The 26,329-nt window shown below is 37.2% G+C and overlaps 1 long non-coding RNA gene across 1 annotated transcript in view; it reads right to left on the minus strand.

Moving 5' to 3' along the window:
- The window catches only part of LOC136266377 (uncharacterized), a 35,559-nt gene extending 19,043 nt beyond the window's left edge, over positions 1–16,516 (minus strand). The window contains exons 1-4 of the long non-coding RNA XR_010706086.1: positions 16,281–16,516; positions 15,467–15,809; positions 14,502–14,599; positions 14,338–14,446 (exon numbers count right to left, since the gene is read on the minus strand). This is a non-coding gene — a long non-coding RNA (uncharacterized lncRNA). The remainder of the gene's footprint in view (positions 1–14,337; positions 14,447–14,501; positions 14,600–15,466; positions 15,810–16,280) is intronic.
- Positions 16,517–26,329: the final 9,813 nt, after the last annotated feature.

Below are 26,329 nucleotides of genomic sequence, written 5' to 3' on the forward strand. Positions count from 1 at the left end.
CGTAATAAAGTAAATAAACCAGTAGTCACACAAGACCAACTGTATACAGTTACAGTGGTAATCACTAAACTACATACTAGTATTTGTACTGAGAGCCAACTAGGCAAAAATTGTTTTGAATGAAAAGCAGGTCTTCAGTCAAAGTAGGTAAAATTCTGTTCCTCTTATCATCATGTAGGTTACCTGCTGCAGAGAACAGCCGTTCTGAAGGAACTGATGTTGCTGGGGGACATAAGTAGTGTTGTGCCAGAGTTGCCAGCATAGGAAACCTTTTCTTATTTTGACCCCACCACGTGTAAGGATTGCCAGTCTTGTAATCCAACAGTGGTTCACTTAAGAACTTCTCCACTTCTGATGTGGTAGCAGGAGTATCACCAGTAGAGTCAGTAATTATTTCAGAGATGACATCAAGTAAAACTGCACTTTTGAGCGGACACGTTCTCTTTGGTTGGCTGGGACCAGGTTCTTCAGCTGCAGTCTCACTAGCCATATCAACAGAACTGCTCATTTCCTCAACCAGCATCTCTTTGACTGTGGCCTTGATGATATTCCCCGAAAAAAAATTATCTTTGAACCTGGGGTCCAACAAAGTAGCCAAGGCCAATTCTTTCTTTTCTTCTATCCCTGCAAAGCGAGACTTTAAAGATTTCAGCAGCTCACCTTTCATTGTTTGAACACCGCTATCATTGTTGTTTTTCTCAAGTGTTATGGTTAGTATCCTTATGTATGGAATGACAATTGATATTGAAGCCATATCTGCTGATATAGAACGTGTAATTTCCTCTACAGGACTTAAAATATCGACACATTTCTTCATTAATTCCAATTGATGTGGTGTAAGCTGCTGGATATTGCCAGTTTCTGCACAGTAGGCTGCCAGTGCCATTTTTTGCTCCAGAACAGATTGAAACATAAATAAGGTAGAATTCCATCTAGTTACGACATCTGATTTAAGCTTGTGTTGTGGTACATTTAAACTATCTTGTATTCTTTTCAGGTTGTAGCAGGCAACTGAAGAACGATGAAAATGTCCCACTATGCTACGACATATTGCTATTATATCATTTATGGCTCTTTGTACAAATAGTCCATCTTTTATTACTAATTGCAGAGAATGTGCTAAGCAACCAAAGTGCATAAAACAGGCATTTCTCATGGCTTTTACCATATTGCTTGCATTGTCACTCACAACAACATGCACTTTATCCCGAGATATCTCCCAGTTTTGAAGCATACTCTCCATTTGTGCTGCAATGTACTCACCAGTGTGAGCTTCTTGTATTGGCTGTGCATGTAGGACAGCAGACACCTTTACAAATGCATCATCAATCCAGTGTGCAGTTAAACTTAACAAACAAGTTATATAAATACTACTGCTCCATATATCTGTGGTGAAGCTTATGTACTTGGCCCCACCAACCAACTTATATACTTCATCTTTCATGCCAGTATAAATTTTAGGTATAATGGTATCTGTGTAATACTTACGACTTGGACACTTGTAGCGATGCTCCAGAGTTTGCAACACCCTTTTGAAGCCAATGTCTTCAACCATTGATAATGGTTGGCAGTCTACTGCTAGCATCTCACCAATCCTTTTATGCACACGCTGAGACCTGACATCATTTATATCCCATGGCTTCGACAGTTCTTGCGTTTCTTCAAGTGACAATTGCTGTTCAAGCTTCCTTTTACGTGTTTGCTTCTGAGGTGGAGTTTCTTGAGACTCTTTTCGTTCAATATACTGTTTATTGATGTCCGGATGTTTAGCGAGATGGCTCACTAGATTTGTAGTAGTGTAGGACTTTGTGCTACCTCCTCCCCTCGAAATTTTCGCCTGGCAAGTGTTGCAAACAGCGTATTTCGTGTCCTCAGTCACCACGAAAAACTCCCAAATGACGGAGCGCTTCTTCGCCATTTTATTTTACAACAATGGAAATAATGCGCATGCGCAAGCCTCACGTGACTATCGTATCGGCTTACTTTTAAAAGATCGATCCGATCCGATACCGATATCCAGAAAATCATGTCGATATATGGTTAAACCGATAACCGATCCGATTATCGGTGCAACACTAGTTGGAATACGTTTTGCATCGTCCCAGTATGTGTACTACTTCTTACCTTTATTATCTCATGATTCCAAGTGTAGAAAACTACAGACAATATTCATTTCGAATACTGCGTGCTAAAATCTCTGAAGACCCACACTAGCACGGCCATTTTGTCAATTATGACATCAAATTTCATCATTGCGGATATCGTCCATTGGGATGTCTTAACAAACAAATACTTAACTATTTGGTAACATTCTGATTAGCACAAAAGTGCTAGAATTCAGCTACATATTGCCTGGCCCACATACACGACCACTTTCTCTGTGCAAAATTAATGGTGGTTATCTTTATAATCAATTTTACATGGCAGAACATCTTGTAAAAATATAGCTGGTAACCAACACCATTTACACTGTAAACACTTGTAATTTACTAGAAAACAAATATCCGAATGGTAAATTTGGTATTCAGACAAAATCTTAACGAACAAGTATCCAAACAATAAATAGACATTTATTTTTGTAATAATAATCAATTTCTTTGCATGTAATCATCACAAACGCTACAAACCCACTACAACTGTTATTTGGCACCAGTAATGATGGTTTAAGGATGGTTAGTTCTTTTTTTTCATCATAATCATTGAAGAGTACAGCAGTGTTGCCATAAAGAACGCCTGTGACTATGTCTGCTAATGGCGTCATTCCAATTGTGACTGTTGTTAGGTAGCGAATCTGCTAAGATGAGGGTAAAGACTTTACTTCGCTTCATCCCAAACGGCTGCATTTTATCGTGGATTTTTTGACCAACTTCACGGCGCTGTATCTCTGAAACACAACTTGTAATCACTATCATCTTGTTGGAAATTTAATTATCTTTCAAATGGCGCCTAGTATAAGGGCGTAGTGTTTGGTTTATGCACTGTGCGTAATATTTAAACTCGCATATTTTACGGGTCAATATGATCCACCCTTGTATTTTAATCTTATGTTTCAGCTCAGGACAAAGTCAACCTAAGGCACACGTTTGGTTCATCGTTACATGTATCTGACTGTTTTATTAAAGGTAGCTGAATGCTCTATTAAAGTATTTCAATTGCTATTACAGTTATCATAGTGGAAGCAGTGACAGAGGAAGTAGTTGATGTGGGGGAGGGGGGATGTGACCACAGTATGAATAAGCATTTTAGATTGAGGTCAACAGTTTAATTCCTAAATTGAAGTGTTTTGACTGCTCTATTAGAGTATTTGAGCATTATAACAGTATGTGATTTTGAAAAAAAAACAAAAAAACTCCAAATCGCACACATTGAAAGTTTCAATAGAAGGTTTTAAAGAATTCATATAACATACCAAGGATAGTAAGCATGTGTATGAAATTTGCACAAGAGACACATCAATCTGTAAATGAGATTAAAAACAGGTGGTCGAGCGAAGTAGTATAACAAGTGCTCACAAAGGGGTGGAGTGTGGGGTGGGCAAGAGACAGACTTCAAAATGAAGGCAGACAATGGATGAATGAAGTCCAGACACGAGATTACAGGGCTGTGCTGACTTCTTAGTGGCTGATATACAGCAAAATCTCAGCCATATCAGGAGTACAGCATTGATTCTTGTCAAACCAGGTCCTTCACAAGGCTAGAAACTAGAGTCTACTAGTTAAAACCAGCCTTCAGTATAGTTTGAGTAATGCGGAGGGTCAAAGCCAATAGCATGATAGTGTAGCTATCCACTGATGGTTTTAGTTTGTAGCTATCTACTACCACCTTATCACTACAACAAATATTACAGCAAAACATATCACTGCAGCTGCTACACATCTTTCCATGTGTAAGCCACGAATCAGTTTGTTCCATCCTCTATCTCAAAACTCACAGTACAGCCACGTTTTTAAATGGAAATGAAGCTATTATTAGTGTGAGTACTCCACAGAAGTTGACCATATAAAATTTCTTGTTTCCTTTACACATTTTGTAGGGAGCAGCATTACCAGTAGTGTCGGATGTATTTAAGGTGGATCCTGTCCCTGTAAGGTTGTCATCAATATCTTCTGTCTGCGTATTCTGTACTTGTGAGTCAGCTAGTGCATCCATGTTCACTGGCTAGCCTTTATGTTAGTAAGGCTGGCTGTCTGTAATAGAACATTTTATGGTATTAGAGTTTCTTTGATAGTCATAGGGTTATCAATGGTAGTTGCTATTTCTTGTGTAGTAAGAAAGTAGCATGAAGAAGAGACAGCCCAGCATGGAGAGCATCCTTTATGTTGTAGTGCAGAAATTTCCCCTAAAGTAGAGTGGTAATACTGTCAATTTGCTATCAATATCAAAGTCAATTTTACCACATCAAAAGAATTTTGGGTAAAGTAGAGCAGTGCTGCACCACTCTACTGCATTTTAGGGAAGCCCCTGTTGCCTCATGATCAGGCTGTGTGGAAAGCTTGTGTGCAAGCACATCACCCATTGCATCAAAATAGTCCCATTCAGGGTACCTCCCCTGCCCACTCTCCTTCCTTTCGTCGCTAATCTTATACTTTTTCAATGTCTCCTTGGTCCAGTATGCCATCATCCATGTTGTCAAGTCGTGACCAACTAGACTATCATGCACGTGCCACAAGTAAATAAATGTTGGTAGCTAGCCTAGTTTTCTGTTCATACAGTGCTAAACAAACCAAACCGAGCGTAAACAGGTAGCCTGGTTTGTTTAGCAAGGTCAGTTTAATTTAGAACAATTTGTAATTTTGTAATTTCACACACTAAAATTTACTAAACCGATCTGAGCCAAACCGAGTTAGCGAGCCCATGTGAAGTGGCTGATATACAGCAGAATCAACAGGCAATCCACCAGTACACCACTGATTCTTTTTAAGCCAGGTCCTTACCAAGGCCAGAAGTTGCCACACCACCCAGTGCTTAAAACTAATCTTGAGTAGTTTGCTGAGAATAGTAGGATTATGCCAGCGTAATGTTGAGCATAATAGGTGCTTTAAAGCATTGAGTACAGCAAGCAGAATACTTGTGCTATACTATAAATCCTTGCTCGTCAAAATACATACAGTATCACAGGAGAAGATTGATATACTCTAATAAAACAGTCAGTAACTCTAATAGAACAATCAGGTAGCTGACTGTTCTATTAGAGTATGTTGATCTTTTCTGTGACATGCATTTTGGCAAGCAAAGATTTATATAGTCTCTACTTGCATGTTTACTAGCAAAGTAAGGTACTAAGGTATAAATATTAATGTTGAGCATAATTTTGAGTAAAATAGGCAAAAATTATGAAAAAGCTTAATTGGCAGCGAGTCCCTATTGCTGAAGTTTAAACAATAGTATGGTAGTGTAGCTATCCACTGGTGATGTTTTTGCCTGATGTGTGATTTGGATCAGTTTTGTAAAATTTCATCACATAATTATGAATATGTAACCAGCTAGGCAAAAACCGGTCATGTTTGTACATTCCTCGAATTCCATTTTATTGCTTCTCTGTCGTCTATAGTAACAAAGGAGTGGACAGCCAAAGTTTCGGTCTTTTATGATGAATAGTCTTGGAGTTATAGTGCTGGACAGTTAGAATAGGAAGAAATTTAATTTTGTAAATAAGCACCCATAATCATGTGCCTTATGCTGTTGTATGCACAAATACGAAACAGATTTTCTTACTTCCCATAAAAAAATCAAATCTGATGGTGCATTTGTTTCAGTGCAGTGATTGAAACGTGCATAAATTTTTATGTAGCACACGTATTTTATTGCAAAATTAAATTTTGTAGCAGGTCACATTTATAATAGTGATGTGAGCAAAATAACAAATTTGGTTTTACAAATTTTTCACTTAATGCTTACTATGTTTCTTGCAAAGAACCACGAAAGATGCTATTCAAGGTGGTTTTGTTCTATTAGGATGCTTTACAAAAATGGGCAATGCCTAACATAATGATCCACTATGATAGTTCATGACAAGTGAGTGATTATTCCTTTTGTGGTATGGTTGCTTGGAGACCTTGACATGGTAACCACAACTTGGTGAGTCCAACCAGTAATGTAGCAAAGAAGTGGCAACTACTTCTCAAGGGCAGAAGAAGGATGATAATAGAACTGAAAAAGTGGAGAAGGTATCCAACAGAAAACGCAAGACAAAAGAAGATGTGACAGGAGAATTGTTGGACAAAACGAAGAAGTGACAAAATGTTAACGGATCCTGAATTGAAGATAGCTAGGCTAGAAGAAAAGCAAATGGAAATGGTATGCAAATGCAACGAGAAAAGAGAGAATATCAGCTCCAAGTGCTAAATGTTCCATCACAAAATAATCATGGTATGTTGCCATCAGGTGCTCCCTCATATTCCATGTAATTTGTAGTAACTATGTAGATTGCAAAGTGTATCTACAATAATCTTCAATATCAATAGAGTGCCTTTCTTGTTTATCCGACCCCCTTGGTACTAAGACATGATCAAATAATCAAAATATTCAGATAATTAAAAAATGACAAAAATGTTTTCCATGTGCTGTACATGTAACTGTATGCATATAAATCAATTCTAATTTGTCAGATTTTTTTCACGCCATTTCTTTGCCATTTGCATTTGTCCAGAAACTGTTTAGATAATCGAGTGTATGTGTTCATATAGTCAAAGGTTGGATAATCAAAGTATAGTTATTGAAGGTATACATGATATTCCAAAATCTGTCTGTCTGTGTTATTACTTTGACAATGCCAGCACAGAACTGTTGGAGGACAAGCCACAGTACCACTACAGGGGCTTCCCTAAAACGCAGTAGAGTGGTGCAGCACTGCTCTACTTTACCCAAAATTTCTTTTGATGTGGTAAAATTGACTTTGATATTGGTAGCAAATTGACAGTTTTACCACTCTACTTTATTTTTCTGGGGAAAGTTCTGCACTACAACATAAAGGATGCTCTCCATGCTGGGCTGTCTCTTCTTCATGCTACTTTCTTACTACACAAGAAATAGCAACTACCATTGATAACCCTATGACTATCAAAGAAGCTCTAATACCATAAAATGTTCTATTTACAGACAGCCAGCCTTACTAACATAAAGGCTAGCCAGTGAACATGTTTGCTGTTGCTGCTGACACTGCTTGCTGCTACATTGTTTGATACTGGTGCTATTTAACACCTCCCAGTTCTAGTCATGTACTTAAAATCATCAAGCTTTCAGGAGAGACTGGAAATGATTGTGACTTGCTGCAGTCTGTATCCAGTGACACTAGAATTCTCCAAAAGTTAGCTTGTATTCCATGCATATATATGTAACAAAAATATAATTACCATGCTTTACCAGATCTCTAGACTGTGCATAGCATTGTAATTTGTTCAGTTACAGCAGCAGCAGCAGTAAGGAGCAAGCAGCAAGTACAGAAACAGTTGCAGCAAGCAAGCAAGCAGTAGTAGTAGTAGTAGTAGCAAGCAAACAGAAACAGCAACCAGTAAATGGAACAGCAGACATGCTCAGCAAAATTGCAGCAAAGCATGGGGATAGGCTAACTTATCAAACCAGTCAAATGTAATGTGAAATTTCATAAGACATTAATCTACCCCTTGAACCCACAGGTCATAGGTTGCAGATTTATAAACTGCAGCTAAGATTAAGAAAATCATTTTAGGATACCGTAAAGCACATTTTGATAGTAGGGAATGTTACAAAAATTTTTTTTTTTGGAATAAAAGATGTTAAAAGTCACCAGAAATAACCAATTCCCTAATTGCAAAAAAATGACAGAAAGCGATCATAATTGAGCAGCTAGTTATATTCCACTGAAAGTTCTTTAAAGAAGCAGGCTGACTTTCAGGTGGTTTTATGCATCTATGTCCACATGGTCTGACAACAATAAATAATAGTGTTGTATATCTTTCTTCATGTAGGCTATTAGAGCTGGGCAGCATACTGGGAAATACAGTTATTTACAGTATTTTACATAAACCAGTTCAAAGGTATGGAGTTTTTGAAATGCCGGCTTCTTGTGCATGCATAAAGACCATGCTTTCATTAATTAGAAAATAGATGCTGTGTTAAGTAACAACAAGTAAGGTGATGAGAGAGATGACGAGAATGTAGCTGATACTTCTATAGTAGCAATGACTTATTAACAAAGAAGTCAGTGCCATGGAATTTCTTTGGATACCAAGATAATGGAAGGGAAATGGCTTTGTGCTGAACATGTGAAACAAATGTTGCTGCTCATGGAGAAAATACCCTCAAATCTATTTCTCATCTTCGAGTGCATCATCCAGAAAATCAAAACAAATTTCGAAGACTTTCTGCCGCTGCTGCTCCCTAAAGCCAAGAAATATGTCCTCCATGGTCAACATAGATTCACTCAAGGTTACACAGAAATATGATCGACACAGCAGGAAATGGCATAGACTGTGACTGATGCCATAACATATGCATTGGGAAAGTTGTTGAAAAGTCGACTTGCTGAGACAAAGTAGGAGTTGCCAGGCAGGAAATATTTTACGAAAACAGTTCTATGAACGTATGAGGCAATCTGTGTTTCATGACATAAGCAGTATTGAATTTTACTCAGCTACAACTGAAATGTGGTCCAGTGTCAACAGTGATCCCTACATGACTTTCACGATACACTATATTTCTCAGGAGTGGGAATTACGTACCTTTGCATAAGATACAATGTATTGTCCTCAAGATCACAATGGTGAAAACCTTGCTCAGGTAATTCACAGCCATGGGGTCTTGAAAGCAAAAATCAAGTCTGTCTCACTACCAACAATGGTAGTAATGTTTTACGAGCTGTCAACACTAGACACACTTACATTGCTTCTGACATAATCATCATCTTGCAATTGGAAGATGATAGACGGGTTGATCGTGCGGTGGCTGTGTGGTAAGTTCATTTTCTTAATTTAAAAAGAAACGAGATTTGAAGGATGCTCCAAAAGAGTTAGGTTTACTTGAACACTCTTTAGTCACCGACTGTCAGACGCGCTGGGGTTTAACTCAGAAGATGATCAGTCGAGTTCTGGAACAAGAGAAAGTTATCAGGAAAGTTTTATGTGGAGACAGAAAATATTCTCATCTTGTTCCCACTTGGCAGGACTTGAAGTGTTGAAAGCGGTATTGGGCCCCTTGAGTGATTTTACTGATGAGTTGTCTGCAGAGCACCATGTGTCTGTTTCTGCAATTTTACCAGTTTTGAAAACTGTGCTTGATGATGTTTGCAGTGTTGGTGAAGATGATACACCTGACAGCAGATATTAAATGCAAAAATCCTAGTTTATTTGGATGACAAGTATTCAGATTAATTGTGTAAGCGGTTGATGAGTGTGGCATCCTTTTTGGATCCCAGGTTTATTACAAACTATGTGCCTGGTGATGTTGGAATGTCAAGGGTAACACTTGGGTGGTAAAAGAAGGAGCAGCTCCAAGAATGAACTGCTCAACCAGGTACTACAGATAGTACAGAGTCTATGGATACTATACAACTTACACAAGGAGAGTATGCACTCCCTGTAGCCAAGAAGAGAAAGTTAAGTAGCTATAGCTACTTAAGAACCTCAAGAGAGCGGCAGTCAGACTCTCAAACTGATTCATCTTCACAAGGTGCATGCAAAGCTGAAATTTCATCAATATATTATAAATCATTCATCATTTCCAATTTTATCCCATCTTGCTAGAAAGTATTTGTCTATTTGTGCTTCAAGTTTAGCTTTTAGGTTTGAAAATTATTTTTCACTGGAAGAATCGATGTCAAGCTGGTAAACCATGGTATTCCCTGCTATTAAATTATAATGTTTCCATAGTAACCAATTAAAATGCCATACAAAACCTGAATAAACAGGCACACACACATGAATACAATAAGCGCCTCACACAGGTGATGGCTTCATATATAACACCTCACCCATATACCACTGCTACCCACTGGGTAGTGTAGGAAACCACACAATGGTAGCAACAAGCCAAGCCTGTACTTCTATTCAAACACAATTACTCAGGTCTTGTATATAGAAAATTCTTGAATACAAGCTAACATGTTTTTCCAAGACATGTTGACAGGGTTAACCATTAAACACATCTACAGATTCTGTTGACAGGTAAAAACTGGTATCATTAATGTGGTAATGTACATGACATGTGTTGTGTACAGCTGACTACTAACATCAGACATGTAGGGATGTATAAAACAATAAACTACAGTTCGCGAAGACTTTTTATTGCAAACAGTGGCTATCTCGCAACTGTTTATGTATTCTCATGAAACGAAAACAAACTGCATATCCTTGAGAGGGCGTGTATACGTAGTAAGTGCCCCTCTACTACTGGGTCATCATGAAGTGGCACATATACCTACTCTTATGATTATGATTAGAATACAAGTAAGTTCCTCGCCAATGACAGGAGTCCAAAATGTCTTCATATAAAAGTGGTAACCATGTACATAACTGCTTAACAACGCTTCCATCTCCTGTGTTTCTAGTAATCAAAATAATAAAATCAGCGGATTTTAATATCGCGGATAGCTGTGTTCGTGGAAATTTGTGTCGCGCTTTTAAGATTCATGATGAATTATAGGCCCCGCTATACGGTACTACTGTCTCAGCAAAATCAAGCTAAAACCTGCCTGGTTTGCACAAGCATGTATTTTGAGAAAAGTAAAGGTCAAAAAATTGTAAGACTCTAATCAATTAAAACTATATACCATCTTACTTGGAGAGTTTTGTTTCTGTGGCCCCAACGGTATGCATGTGTGTTTGATTTGCCAATTCATGGTGAACATTTTAAGCCAAATTCCAATGCTGTAGACAAATGCAAGTTATAGCAAGCGTCTGTATTCAGTATATATAGTCGCTGTACAAATTGATTTCTTTGTTCTTCCTAATGTCTAGCGCACAACTACAGCATGGTGAAACTTTCCTTGAGCACTATAGATACCGATGACAAAATAAAATCTTATTAATGAGGTCATGAAGTACACTTTTGCAGTGTTTAAGATATACTTGACATGGTCACTATAATGAGGTGATCTCAATAAAGAGGTGGCTGAGCGAGACTTCAGAGTACTCACCATGTAACTACGCTGGTCACACATTATAGGAAGACAAGTTTGCTACCCCCAGTTGATGTGCTGAGAGCAGATGGAGAAACTTACAAATAATGTGAGCAAAAAAAAAACCACAGCTGTCTTACCAGCAGGACTGCTTTGAGAGTCGATACAGGCCAGTTTCATCATTGATAGAATCATTATGGCCAGTTGACACAAACGATGTAATATAATTTGCTGCTACTAACACCAAACATTTCACATTAGTTGAGGTTTACAAAAAGTAAGATCAAATAGTAATATCAAAAGATGCTCATGATCTTCTTGAGCTCTTTAACACATGACCACTCCAGTAACTGATCAGAGCCACTCCTTAGCTGTTCATCAAGCTGTATTACTTGCTGTATCAAATACACACCATCTTGATGTAGTGTCAGATAATAAGTTGCAGACAATCAAATAAAAGTGACAAGTGTGACTGGCCAATGAGGAACCACATTGATGGATTGTGTTATGTGCTCTTCATCAAACCATACCTACCTTTTAGTACCTAGTTAAACAATTTCCAGGCAGTTACAAATTGATCGTTGTTTATTTATTGATAAGGCAAGGAATCCGTAACTCCTACTAAAATATATTTTGAAAGAGCTGATGGGGTCCTGACAAAAGTAGGTTTGCCACTTATTCATACCACAATTGATAGCTTTTGTTTTACATTAGTAGCTCAACTTTCACAACAGTTAGATCATGACCACCATAATGCCACCCATGTTGAACAAAGGAATAAGATCACACTTCTTCTAATGAGATACAATAACTCTTACTGAGAGGTCAGGATATCAAGATGACCAAGTTTGGCTAGTTTCATCAAATATACAGGGACAGAGGATGCATCTACAAGTTTGAGGTAACTCTTTGATGACTACCATCAGTACTATGAGATAATTAGCCACTGGGGCAGAAAGCATGCTCAAGCTAAGGACCCCTCCAGGAAAATGGGTCCACCAAGACTGCATCTGAGGACATTTTCACACCTATATGCACACACTACTTATCAGTATTTTCACTATCTGTAAGCAATTTTCTCTTTCTCCTCTCACACATGCAAGCTGCATCATAGTGTACCCATTTGAACTTATTGCACTGTCCATACAACAGTTCCAAATTTTCATTTTGGAAATTTATATGTACTGGGTGGGTGAAGCGTTTTGGAACTGTAGTAACTGCAGAATTCAAATGACTTGGAGTCCAACACCTACCCTTGGGTGTGCTTGCTGGTCTCTGAACTACTTGTGGCTGATATGTTCTGAATACCATATTACTGCAAAAAACAATCCATCTCACAGTAAGATAAGAGTCTTAAGATGACTATAGCTGCATGTATCAGAAGTGAACTTAGTGTAGGATTTGCCAAGTTGCTGCAGCAGAGTGTTGACTGGCTAACTGAGTTTGTAGAAGCTTCACTGAATTATACTACCGTTTACTTACCTTTTAGACATCACATCAGAGGCCGCATGCATTCACTTTCTTATAGTAATAACATGTGACTGATTGTAGGGAAGTGGAATCTAGTTTAGATGATGTGAAGGATGCAGTCAGTTGTACTCCGTGAGCACTAAGCACTGCAAGGTAGCTACACTGTTGCATATTTAATTTTGTTGATAGAAACTGTTGAACCAAAAGTTGGGTAGGCAATTCTACCTGGTTCTGCTGCCTCTGATAGATCATTTGTTCTATTAAAGATTGAGTCAAGTCGACATATTAGGATAGTATAGCTAACATCACAAATCAGTGACAACGTAGAATTTAATACAAGAAGGTGAATAGCATACACTGTAATGCTGGTCAAAGTAAAGAGGAAATAAGTTGTCCAAGTATAAGCAGACAAGCAGCTAGTCTATACACTTGCATTGATTCAGCAACTCTGTCTCCCCTGGGTGGTCCTCTTCCTGTGTGCCAGTCAGTTCATCTCCAAAGGAACAGTCAAATTCATAGTCATGGCAACCAGCTAATGCAATTTTGCTATTACTGTTACATGAACTACCACCAATTACAATGTTACCAGCTCCCACAACCTATGATAGTTCTTTTTCAGAAGATGTAGTGTTAGTTTAAATGCCAAACACAATCATAATAAAATGCCACTCCCATAAGTTTATGAAGCAGTCAGCAATTGATAAAATCATTACAACATACACTTACGTACACAGTATAAGCCTGCCAGTATGTTGGAATGAAAAAGGTGCTACTCTTCAGCCATACCACATCTCTGTATGACATGAGCTGTATCCTCCATGGTACCTTTCCCATATTGTATTTAAACTGTATCAAGATCATTTGTGGGTAATGTTGTTGAATGACAAGAGACAACCAAAGGGTTGAACAAACCTTTATTGTCTAAGCCACACATATTAACAAAACCAGTGATGATGTTAGGGTAGACAAAGTGGTTTCATTACAGAGAGAAAAACTGTTTAGGTCAGCTCAGCAGTCTTTACAGTTTCATGGTGATGAGATGAGATGATGCATGTCAAACAGTAGCATAGTGACACAGTGTTATGTTTTCACTACACAAGTTGTTATGCTGTGGAACATGTTATCTGACTACACATTGAGGTGGTACTTGTTCAGCAGAACAGTATGCTGGCATATTTTGCCTGGCTTCATCTATAGAGATCTATATACTGTACCTCAAGTAAACACCCAACTGACTGGTCAGCCACTACTATACATATGTTTCCCCCATCACCTGCTCCAGCAGATGGCTATACTGTAAATAAATTAGATGGATACTAAAGAGCATCATGGACTAGCCTTAGTGTGATGTTCATTATGTAAACTTTTGGGAACAGTTGGACCACTCAGATGTACTGATTGCAGCAAACAGTAGACTACAAGGTAAGGCTCACCAACTAAATTTTTTCTATAGCTCTATAATTAAACACTTAAGTCACCCAACAGAGACCAGATGTCTGTAGAGACCAATGAATTACATATTGAAAAACCACTGGCATGTAATGGTAACACATTTTTAACACCATATATTTTCAATTCACTCACACAATTCAACTCATATGTACTACAACTACTCTACTACACAACCTCATTCAGAAAATCCCTTCAACCACTAATAGCACAGTGTCAAGCTATACATGTATAGTATAATATTTTGTAGGTAAATGTACACAATTAAATTTGAAACACATTCAATACATATTAATACTAGCACTGTTGTTATAGAAGCAGCTTACCTTTCTTTACCAGCAGGAGCTTATCAGACAGCCATAAATTGCTATATATACTGTAACATTATTGTCTCAAAGATGTTTTGCTTCTTGTTGTTTGTGATATTTTCACTCACTATAAGAACAGAGAAAGATAAAGGACAAGGATGACGGTACAGAGGTTGACTTACGTGTCACATTAGGAATGAGGGAGTCATCATTAGTCATTGGTTCATTACACAAGGGACACCTGCTGTATTGTTCAAGACTTGATGATATACAATCATAACTGTGGAGTGAACAATACAGTCAAGTCACAACCATTATACTACACAAGGAGTGATAAACTACAATGAGATATGTGCAACAATATAATATTATATTATAAAAGTACCAAGCCACACAGAAACATGTCTCCATCAAGCAGTAACATGGCTGCATGAGAACAATATTAATTTTAACATCCAATAATTGGGGGGAAAGGAGAGAACTGTACATCCCAAAAAGAAAATATGACTGGTAACATTAACATATTGCAATGACAGCATCAAAGGAAACATGTGATTGTGGTTATATAGACTCCTGCAAATGTTTGTTTAATTGAAAGCAGCTGCTTAACTGTTGTGCCATTTTCAGCTAGATCTTGGTCAGGTGCTAGTGAATTCCTCAGCTTCATGCACTAGCTCCATACCCAGTTGAACTTGTATACTAGTGCTGAAGATCAGCATGACTGTTCAATTCACTAACCTGTTATTTGAATATTCTTTAGCAGTTTAGTATAAGCTGTGATCAGATGAATAAAGCCAACCAACCTAGAAGCTTGAGATTGTGAACAAACTGGCATATTCACAGAGAAACTCCAATTTTGAAGAGATGGAAATAATTCTCAGGCTATACCTTACTGCCCAACAAAGATATCAGTATTTGCTCATGCTTAAACAATAATTGGTAGTTTTGTTCACAACTATTCTAATAGTAAAAAATTGCTATATTTCCCAATACTCAAAGTACAGAAATGCATACAACTACTATATAGTTATTGCTTAGTATATACAAATGGCCACTTTGTTATCAGGTTACACAAGTATTAACAGGCCCCAAGATTATATGCTAATGCAAAAATGCTTTGAGCCTTAATAGTCCTTTAGTTCTTTACCATATAAAATCGGCTCTTAAGTGATGTACTTGGCTGTTGTTGCAGAAAAGACCACTGGCTTGTCACCTTGTAGTTCACTAACACTTATTATCCTTCCAGTAGAACTAGTTAGGTAATGATGGTGCTATCTGGTCTGTCTGACAAGGTGAGGTTGATCTCATTGGCATCACTACTTAGAACCTGCTGAACTGGTTAACAGCTACTTTGCTGTTGGGTGGCATGGCGGCCCATGTGCATAAGTAGTTGATGACTCTTCATTACTTGATCCATAATCCCTCTTTAATCATGCCTCTTTGTGTGGACTCTAGTCTTGCTGTCTTTCAGATATCACTTGGAAAAGTTTCTGTAAAGAAATACATTTACTATACCATGCAATGAACTCTGCATGAAAGAACCACTGCACATAGCGCGCATTTCACGCCAACGTACTCCCATTGGGACATCCTACCTACCATTAAGATCATGTATTTGCCATTTTCTTTGGCTAACATTTATTAACTTGTTAGTACCTGCTATATGGCGTTCTCCACTCAGAAATACAACTTGTCATAGCTAATCAGTTGGTGACTAGCTTTTAGCACGCAGTTATTGCGCTTTCTTCTAACAGGATACTCCAAACTTAAAGTAGTGTACTGTCCTTGGAATTGTGAATAGCTACAATTTTCTATACATTTTAGTTTTCCTTCTATTTTTTTGTTGAATTTACACATTAAAAGGCTTTATCAACAGATATTTTTCACTTTGTGCTTAACTGCCACCCTGTAAAGCCTGCAATTGCATGCACACTGGCGATAGCGAACGAAACATTTCTCACCTTCGGAGGCCGGTATACTGAACAAGATTAGACTGCTCACAATTTAAGGCGTTTACTGTGCTTCACAGGGACAAACTGGGCTGTAGGATCCAACTGCTATCAAAATCACACTAGCTACTTTACACTGCCGGAGTACCTCACAGCGCCGAGTTCACAATGAAACCTGATAACTTTAGATGTTACCCGATATTTCACAAGAACCACCCCCACACAGAATGAGATGATTTAATATAACATGTCGGTAGCAAACCGAAGCGTAAGCAAAAATTTAATTTGCGTTTTTTAAGGTCGTAATTGGTGAATTATGAATTCACGCACGCGCATTAAAAACGTTAACTGTACAAGTTTTATTTGATCTTTATACAGATTTGTTAGGTCATTTCTAATCCACTAAAAATCACGCCTTTTTATTTAAATTTCCCAAAAACTGGTGCAAATTCTCACAAAGGTCACTTATGGTCCCAACATTTATCCCATGTGCCTCATTTATTGCTCTGGTAGCTACCAAAAAAGAAAATGGCTACTGGAAGCATTTAACTTCACCAATTTTCACCAGCAGATTGTATGGTGAGCATTATTAAGAATTCTGGTACTGCATAGCTTATAGCTAAATAGCTAGAGCATCAAATCATCACAACTCAAAGTCTATTTTTTTATAGAGCTTTTTTGATTAAGGGTTGCCACGCCCCCATTGTTATACTGGTCAATGCTTGTAACAAAACCCAAAATACTCTAATAGAGCGGTCAACCACATTGGTATCAGCAAATCAGTTATTGTTGTGAGGTCCAATTAAAAAGAAATTTCTGTGAGTGTGAAATCCTTGATTTCTCTGTAATTCTCTGTATCTCTTTGCAAAGTTGAGAGTTTAGGCAAAACTCTGCTCACTCAAAAGTCAGTCTGCCAGTAGAGTGAATTAACTTCAAATCACAGATTTTGTAAAAAAAAAAATGCACCTTAAGCCACCGTATGGTATAAACTGAAATATCGGTTAATACATGAATTGATGTCAATGCCACTCCCTGAGCAGTCATCCTGTGCCAGTAGCTTTCCTAACAATACAAGAAACAGAATGCAAATGGTGATTTCTTTCTGTAAATTGTACGAATTTCATACCAGGGGGATGACTCCTGTGGGAAGATCATACATATTATTACATACATTATTACACAGCTGATGTTTTACATTCACAAGTCAATCTGTTATATGAGTAGGTTAAGATGGCCACACAAATGGGTAGAATATGATAGCAACAAGCAGCCGTTTACTCTTGATTTCTGCTTGCAAAGCGGCTGCATTATGCCCTGCTGCAAATGGTATATAACCAAAGGTTAAACAGGATTAACTTATAAGTGTTTCTATGGTAATGGTGGTTTACTGGTTACTATGGGTGCAAATATGCATGCTATGCATTAGGCCTATGGGAAGGTGGAGACAAACAACAAAATAGTGTCAATATCTGAGTAGGTAAACCTGGGCATAAAACTAGTCAAACCAATTAGACAGGCACTCAGTTTGTAGCATTCTACACAGCAGCAGCAGTAGCAGTGAAAGTAGCTCTGTTGTGTTTAGTCACCCCAATCCCTCCCTCAACTAGTGATTGGCGATACCAGGATTTTCAGAACAATACGATAACAATACAATATTGACTAAAATTAACTGATATTGATACTTTTCGATACGATATTGTAACATTAATTTGAATGTATAATTGATAGTTTTCTCGCATAATTTGACAGTATAGGTAACTATGGCTATACACAATGGGGATTTCCCACCCACGTACACAAGAGTAATAAAAATTACTGAAGGTAATGGAAAGCTACAATTAACTATTAAATAAGCTAAAATACATTAATTCAGATCACATGATGTATCGTATCAAAATATCAAGTTTTGAAAAATATTGATACTTTTCGATATCAGCAAAAAATCAAATGATACGATATAATATCAATATATCACCCAACACTACCTTCAACATTTTCCTCCCAAATCAGTGACACGTTGGTGTGTGCCATAGCAGGAAAGAGGGAGTTAAAGGAGTTTAGTTCAGGGTATGAAGGTCCCCACTAAATAATGGTAAAACCCTGATCATTACTTTGAGATTAAGACATTCATGACCTTAGTTAGCTTGAAGTCACATAATAGCCAGATTACCAATGATCTATTGTTAACATTTCAAAGTCAATGGCACGTCATCTCATTCTCCCAACTACTCCCTATTCCTGTGATTTGGAGACACTGGGGAAGAAGTTAACCTACATAATAGACTGAACTTGAACAGTTGTCAACTCTTTGACAAGGTCACACAATTCAGTGAGAGTTGATACCACAGGACTATGCTAGTGACATGTAACGTGTAGTATATGAAAATGATGGGCTATATAGTTGTCACACTCACCATTGATTGTGTGCATGAATAAAGATGGTGAGCACTACCCGGCACCAAATACATAAATACCTATATAGTTGCTGTACAATTTATATTATGCAATTCTTAGATAATCATTATAATACTCAAGTGTGTATGTATGTTTAAATATATCACAATGAATGTGACAACTGTACTAAGTATATATACATGAATGATTTAAATGAGCCTATGCACTGGGTGGCTTGGTATATTTTACAAAGCCCTATACATCATAAACCTTGCATAATATTTTGTTGTGTGGAATGGTACGTACTGATTCTAGCCCTAATAGCACTCCCACCATCTCCATTCTCTAACTACAAGGAGTTTAAGTTGACATGGTCAACGTTCTCATGCCCTGTCAATTAAGTCTCACACCTACAAGCAATGAAGTTTAAAATTTCCACACGTACTGTAAATGATTAAAATAGGGATTCAATTTAATTTGCACATGATTTTTCTTTTAATTATACACAAATGACTTGTAAAATTCACATCATTAAATTCCTCTGCAGTGCTCCAGCCATGCAGTAATCTTTGCTGTATAGTTATGTATGTATGTAGCTAACAATGAGCCAATCTATTCATCAAATTTGTGTAGCCATTGATTGATTGATTATTTATTCATTAAACTCACACCACTCGGCAAAGCCATTCTTCCATACTGGAGTACACAAAAGACACAGCAAAAGAATAATACCAAAAGAAATAATATGGTTTGCCTGTTTTTCATAACACCATGTACCATCTGATTTTATAGTGCATGTTGTTATTGATGAATGGAGGTTAGGTATGACAGTGTCATTGTCACAACTACAATAGTTTACCAAACAGAACACTTGAAACTTTCCACATACCAAATAATGGTAGCTGGAGACATCATTTGGCAAGTCAATTTTGGATTAATGAAGGCATAACCAAATTTGCCAAACTTGTAGTAGAACTTTGAGCTTGAACCTGCTGCCAGTACTATCCTTGAGATCTTGAACCTGCTGCCAGTACTATCCTTGAGACCTATGTAAGCTTGAACCTGCTGCCAGTACTATCCTTGAGATCTTGAACCTGCTGCCAGTACTATCCTTGAGACCTATGTATAGCTAACCCATTGCTACTAATAATTGTAATGGACAGGCTCTAAAATGGGACATTAACAAGAGTGGATTTAGGGGGGTGCATAGGATGTCCTCTCCCCATCCAAAATTTTAGCTAGGAAGCTAGTAACTTGGGCAGTAGCACTGATCCTATACATGCACGGGCAGTGAAAAGTCTTTTACAAAGTTTAGGACTTAAATGACATGAAGCTAGCTTCTCAAAATCTGATAGAAAAGTCAACTACTCTAATTGAACATTCATCACAAGTCAAGAAAGTTTTGAAACTTTCATTTTCACAAGCACGGTCAACAGGGGCTGGTTGTGACCAAAATGCTAGTTATTGGGATAGAGCTGAATAGAAAACTGTACCACTGAACAGTGGCTATGAATTACAGTAGGACCTCAATTATCAAAATCTTGATTTTCTGAATCCTTAATTATCCGAACAGTATAGTTGACTGCTCTATTAAAGTATTCAGTATTAGTAATTACCAGCCATACATCAATAGGTGAATGTTCTATTAGAGTAGTTAAACAGAACTCTGTATAATGAATGGGCTTCAACAACTTCACTTATCTGAACACTTTTACGATTTGGCTGACATACAGGTGTTCAGATAATGGAGGTCCTACTGTAGGGAGGGAGTTAAGCCAACAAAAAATCATTAAAAGCACCAAACCTGGTATGATATTTGTTTGATTCATATCAGATAGATTTCCAGTCATACATAAAGAGCTTAACAAAAAAAATTACGTGGAAACCATAAAAGTGTTTAATAGTGTGTACTGATTTTTATAGACAAACAAAGGATGGTCAGATCCAACAGCTGATCAAGGGAGATAGTTTGTAGGTTTATTGTAAAAGCATAGAGGACTATGCTATTGATGCGCCATATACTAGATTGTTCCTGTACTTTTAACGCTGTAATATTGGCACTTCAGCAGAACTAAAACAGTTTATAGCTATCATGATTTTACCACATTTTCTGATTGGACCCATAAAATTGAAATAAATAATGCTATGTACATAAGCTATAAAAAGATAATTTTGACACAAGTATGGTTTTCTGACCAGCTACATAGAATTAGTTTTATGTCATATTTAAGGTTCAAACATGCCCTAAGGCAATGATTTTAACATGGCACCATATTTCAAATCCTTTATATTTACTCAATTTCCACAGAAAATTTGGTTCTCTTATTACAAAGTGAACAATATTTTTGCAAAATTTGTCAATTAGCTGCTCTACTATATGTGTGCTTTTTAAATCTCTACCATGTGACTGGACTGACTACAAGATCCTGTGATGACATATTTTTCCTTTATTGGCCCACCGTTTGATTAAAATCTAATCTAGTCATTCAGTGTAGTCACTCTTTATTATACATCACATTAAAAATCAATTAACATTACATAACTTTTCCAACTAAAATTGTTTCCAACTGAGTCCAAACTTTTTTTTTTTAATTTTCACTATTATTTCCTTGATTCAGTCCAACATTTGGCTTCCAGATTCAATCTCATGATAGCTACATTTCAAAGTTTCCTTGGGTGTGGGTTAATGCAACGCATACCCCCAGACCCCTAGTATGTCACCAGTACATGCTACCCATTCTGAGCATACATGTACTCCACACACTGGTGAGTCAACCTGCCTCTCCACTGATACAGTACTTACCACACAAGCCCTCTCTTAGCTACAGTTGCACACTTGACATATCCACTAAAAAGTCAGTTCCTTTTACTTTATGTTTATTCAAGTACTGTAGTTAACTTTGTTATTTGTTATCTACTGACTGATCCCATGCAAGGAGCTCCTTGCTAATACTTCCCATGGTTCATGATAAAGTGCAATAGCTACTAGTGCCATGCCAGGAGGAAGTTAAACTGTTATAAGATAAACCTTCACACTAATTTTCCAGCACAGCAAAGAAAATACTATAGCAGAGACCAATGAAAAAATTGTCTCCAGTCAAATTACCATTGCCCAGGGATACGTAAATTTATCATATTGCTTAAAATGCCATCATTGGCAGGCACAAAGAATTAATCAGGTATGTATATAGCAACACTGAATGTAGGAACTCACGTCAATGAACAATGTTATAGTAAACTTTCATCCTTGGCCACACCAGATACAGAGGCGACTTTAGGGGGTAGCTAACCTTAATTTCCTAAAAAATTCTTTCGATTGTGGGTTGCATCTCTATAGTTACAAAAATTTTAATTGTGGGTTTTGACGATTAGTCTGGCGCCGCCAACCCTATTTATAGTCTCGTGCCCAGCCGGGCTCGCGCTAATAGCGCGAGCCCGGCTGGGCACGAGACTACCCTATTTAGGCGCTTATACGAGCGCCCCCAAACATATTTTCTGGGCGCTTGTATAAGCGCCTAAATAGGGTCGGCGGCGCCAGACTAGGTTTTGATATCTTATTCTGAGTACTTGACTATAAGAGGTACTGATTCTTAATCAAAGTATAGTTGTATTTAACTATTCAAGAGTGAATTATTTGGTTTCAATAATTATGTTAGTTGACTATAGAACTGCCACTGATTTCATACCTAGTGTAGTCTTGCATGGTAGCTAGTCAACAGGTTTATAAGGTAGCTATAGCATTATTTATATTGAGCTACTATTGTCTATATACTAATGTTAAAATCTGTACCAGGTGTAATCGGCAAAAGTATATCTTGTCACAATAGCAATTTCAGAAAGCTCAATGCTTTAAACATAGATATACTAACCCCAGGCACCTGGGTTAGTATATCTATGCTTTAAACATTAGCAATGGAGTGAAGTACAAAAAGTACTGTAGCCACTAGTAAGTAAAGTAGTTCTAGCAAGATGTAGCTATAGTTGTGTTTATGCTTTGGCGCTTAAGGCTAACAAAAGTGTCTGTCCGATCTTTAACATCACATTTTAACCACTCCTACTTGGATGTATCTGTTTCCATCTCACAGACTAAATTAGAAGATACTTAAGGTAGAAGTCAACCCTAGAATGCTAAAATTTTGAAACTTGAAGGTTTATGTAAGAACATTTACTAGAACAGTTAGTTATGCATAATATATTGTAGGTGGGGTTCCATATATAGTGCAGATATACTTATCGGAATGTTACATTTCTACTATCTTCAGCTCTGCCACACTGATAACACATAATACTACTAGTATTGTTTTAGTGAATAGCCACGGGAATTACGCTAGTAGTAAAGTATAATAATAAATCTTGTAAATAATTACACTGTTTTTTTAATCCATAGGATCTTTCATAATGCCTGTGGCTATTCACTAAAACAATGGAGTTTTAAGCTGAAGATAGTAGTGTAACATTCCAATGAGTGTATCTGCACTATGGAGCCCCACCCACAATATATTTATGCATAACTAATTGTTCTAGTACATGTTCTTACATAATATTCATATAAAACAAGCTTCAAAATTTTAGCATTCTAGGGTTAAATTTAAGGAGCTGATATCTAGCTAAATGCTTGGTAGCTATCTAGCTACAGATGTGATGATCACCCTTCAAAGCAAAACTGTATGGAAATTTTGTTTTTCAATAGTAATAACAGATCATCAAGAGTAATAACAGATCATCATCATCATCATTCCTACCTAGAGTAATAACAGATCATCAAGAGTAATAACAGATTATCAAGAGTAATAACAGATCATCATCTTTCTTGGGGACCAAACAAGTAAATCAAGGCAATCGTACTGATCAGCTTCTTACAAATATCTAATTAATTCGATATAATTACTTTAATCGTGTCGAGCAATTTCACTGTGTGTTAATTAATTCATACAAAGTTGTGCATACACGATGCTGATTCATGTGAGTTATAACATCGTGATATTTATCATAATCGTGATATGTTGCATCCGTAGCAGCAAAATGTCACAATCGCTCAGCCCTATCTCTCATGGTCCCAGAGGGTTCCATTGTATACATATATACAATACTTGTAACTCGATGTGTACAGTGTAGCTCCTCGAAAAGACACCCTGAACTGTGCATGGATACCTTGATAACCAAGACACTTTCATAGTCCCATATTATTGGTGTACATACTGTTAGACCCCAGACACTTCTGTGACTTCTCTAATTAGAGCTGGGAGATTATATTGATTGTGGTGATTGTCTCTGAGCATCGTACACATGATGTTGATAATGTATTATAATAATTGTGATGTTGTGACATCACATGCTGTGACATCACATGCTGTGACATCACATACAATCTATATTCATACAACACGATCCAGAAAACAAGCCTAATACACTTTATTGTGTGAATAAATCCTACCACGTAGTTTCTTACTTGTTAGAAGCTGTTGAATTCTAAGGATACTATTATTCATTATGCTGTTTGTATTAAACTGTGCCTTCAGCCAAGAGTTACTTGTCAATTTTACACAGTTAAGTATTGATAAATTTTGTGATTAGACTTTAGTACATAATTGCACAATACCAGCAGGTACCAGATCACCTCAGATAGCTGGCATCACTTCTGAAATTGTGACTGAATTTGACAAAACACATCCACTTCTATAATTTTGAATCACCATAACTCATTGTAGCAGTACACCATTAGTTTCAAATTTTGACCTGGTATTTTACCGTGGTATGGAAAAATTGTGTGAAAAGTTTAGATCAATAGCTTACTGAGTAGTCAAGTTGCAGTTGGTTAAAGTCAGAGAATTGGATGTGTGTGGAAGCCTTGTTTTGTCAAATTCAGTCACAATTACTTAGTACATCATAAGGAGTCACTTTAGCAAATTCATTTGTCATGCAGGGACCACTTCCGTGTCACAATCAAAATTATATGGACTACATTTCTAGAGTAGTATCATTTCGAATTAATGGTGCAATAAAGTGTTTATCGAAATAATACTTGATGCAAATCTGTTAAAGAACTGTCATGAGTGCCAAAAAAAGCACTTGAACACCAAGACAGTTATGATCATCAACTGCCACGCAATCTTAAAACATTGACCCACCTATCTCATGCATTGTAGTGTTAAACTAATTGCAAAAAAGGGTGAACATTACCTTATAAAAACGATATGTGAAATATTTCACTTTCTTCAAAATTTCAGTGGTGACAATTCACAAAATGTTTACCCAGCTCATAGTATCTGGTAGCTAACACTGAACACATTGAATATTAAACCAGGTCATGGTGAACTAGATGTGATTGTGGGTTTTACTTATACAGTAAAACTTAAGGCTAACAGTTTTAGGTCTTACCAGTTGACTGCACTAAAACGAACAGTGTTTCATTCGTGGCTGTGCTGTTCTGGGCTAAGAAGATTTTCTGTTTTTACCAAAAGTTTGTATTGGTGGGGGCAGTCTCTGCTGTCCTAAGTATCAGTAGGGCCTTCAGGTGGTCTTTGGTTGCTTTTGTGGCATCATTGTTTGAAGTGTTAGGGACCTGGTCCTCAGATGTTTCTTCCCTAAAGAGCACTCTTTGTTCAAATTTTTTTGATGTGGTAAAAAGAATGCATAATTAACAAAATTACTTAGCAAATCAACACTTTTACGATTCTACTTTATTTTTCTGGGGAAACTTCTACACTGGTGTCCATATTTTCTGGGTTATTCACTTGTTTTGTTGTTGCTGGTTTTTAGTTGTATTAGTCCCTGCTGTGCTGGTCCCTGGTTCTGTTGTTGGTTCTTTTACTGGTCCCTGGTTCTGTTGCTGTACTGATCCAGGGGCGGATCTAGGATTTATAAAAGGGGGGGGCTAACTCAAGGTACTAATCTCTTGGGTAGAGATGTGTGAAGCACACTTCCCAGCATGCGAAGCATGCTGGAACTAGGGGGGTCTGGGGGCATGCCCCCCCCAGGAAAAATTTTGAAAATAGATGCTAAAATACTGCAATTTGGAGACATTTCCACATAAAATTCATAATATTTTCTGCCTGTAGATATTTTATATACTGCCTTTAGATTGTAGGTATGGCTCTCTGAAGCATTTTGCTAATGGAAAAGTTTGGGTAGGTTACAGACAACCAAGTACATGATGCACCCCTCTCACAATTGTACAACACTGAATAGGTGCATGTTAGAATAATAATGTTGAAAGTGGAAAATTTTGAAACTTGAACAATACAAGATTGAATCTGAGAGCATTTTCAATGGAAATTGTGTACCTGAATTAAGTATTGCCATACATACAAACTGCACAAGTAGATGAATGAAGCCCTTTAAACAGACCAATGCACTTCATTGTATGCATAGGTGCAGGTAGATTTGGAAAAATTCCATAACAGAACTAACTACATGTTTCCAGTGAATGTTCTATTAGAGTAGTTAGCTGACTGCTCTATTAGAGTATCTCGATCTTGTACACCTCCAATGCTGATCCGAGTCCTTGTTGCATAAACTTTAGCATAAATCCACTGATAATACCTTGGAAAGATGTTTATAAGGTGGTTTTATGAGTATTTGTATTATTAGTGATCATATAATTATGCTAAGACAAAATTTCATTATAATACTAAGCATATTGATCAAGCAAAGCCTAAATATGAAGG

The sequence above is a fragment of the Dysidea avara genome, chromosome 9 (genome assembly GCF_963678975.1).
Source record: "Dysidea avara chromosome 9, odDysAvar1.4, whole genome shotgun sequence".
In the NCBI taxonomy this organism is placed as follows: Eukaryota; Metazoa; Porifera; class Demospongiae; order Dictyoceratida; family Dysideidae; genus Dysidea; species Dysidea avara.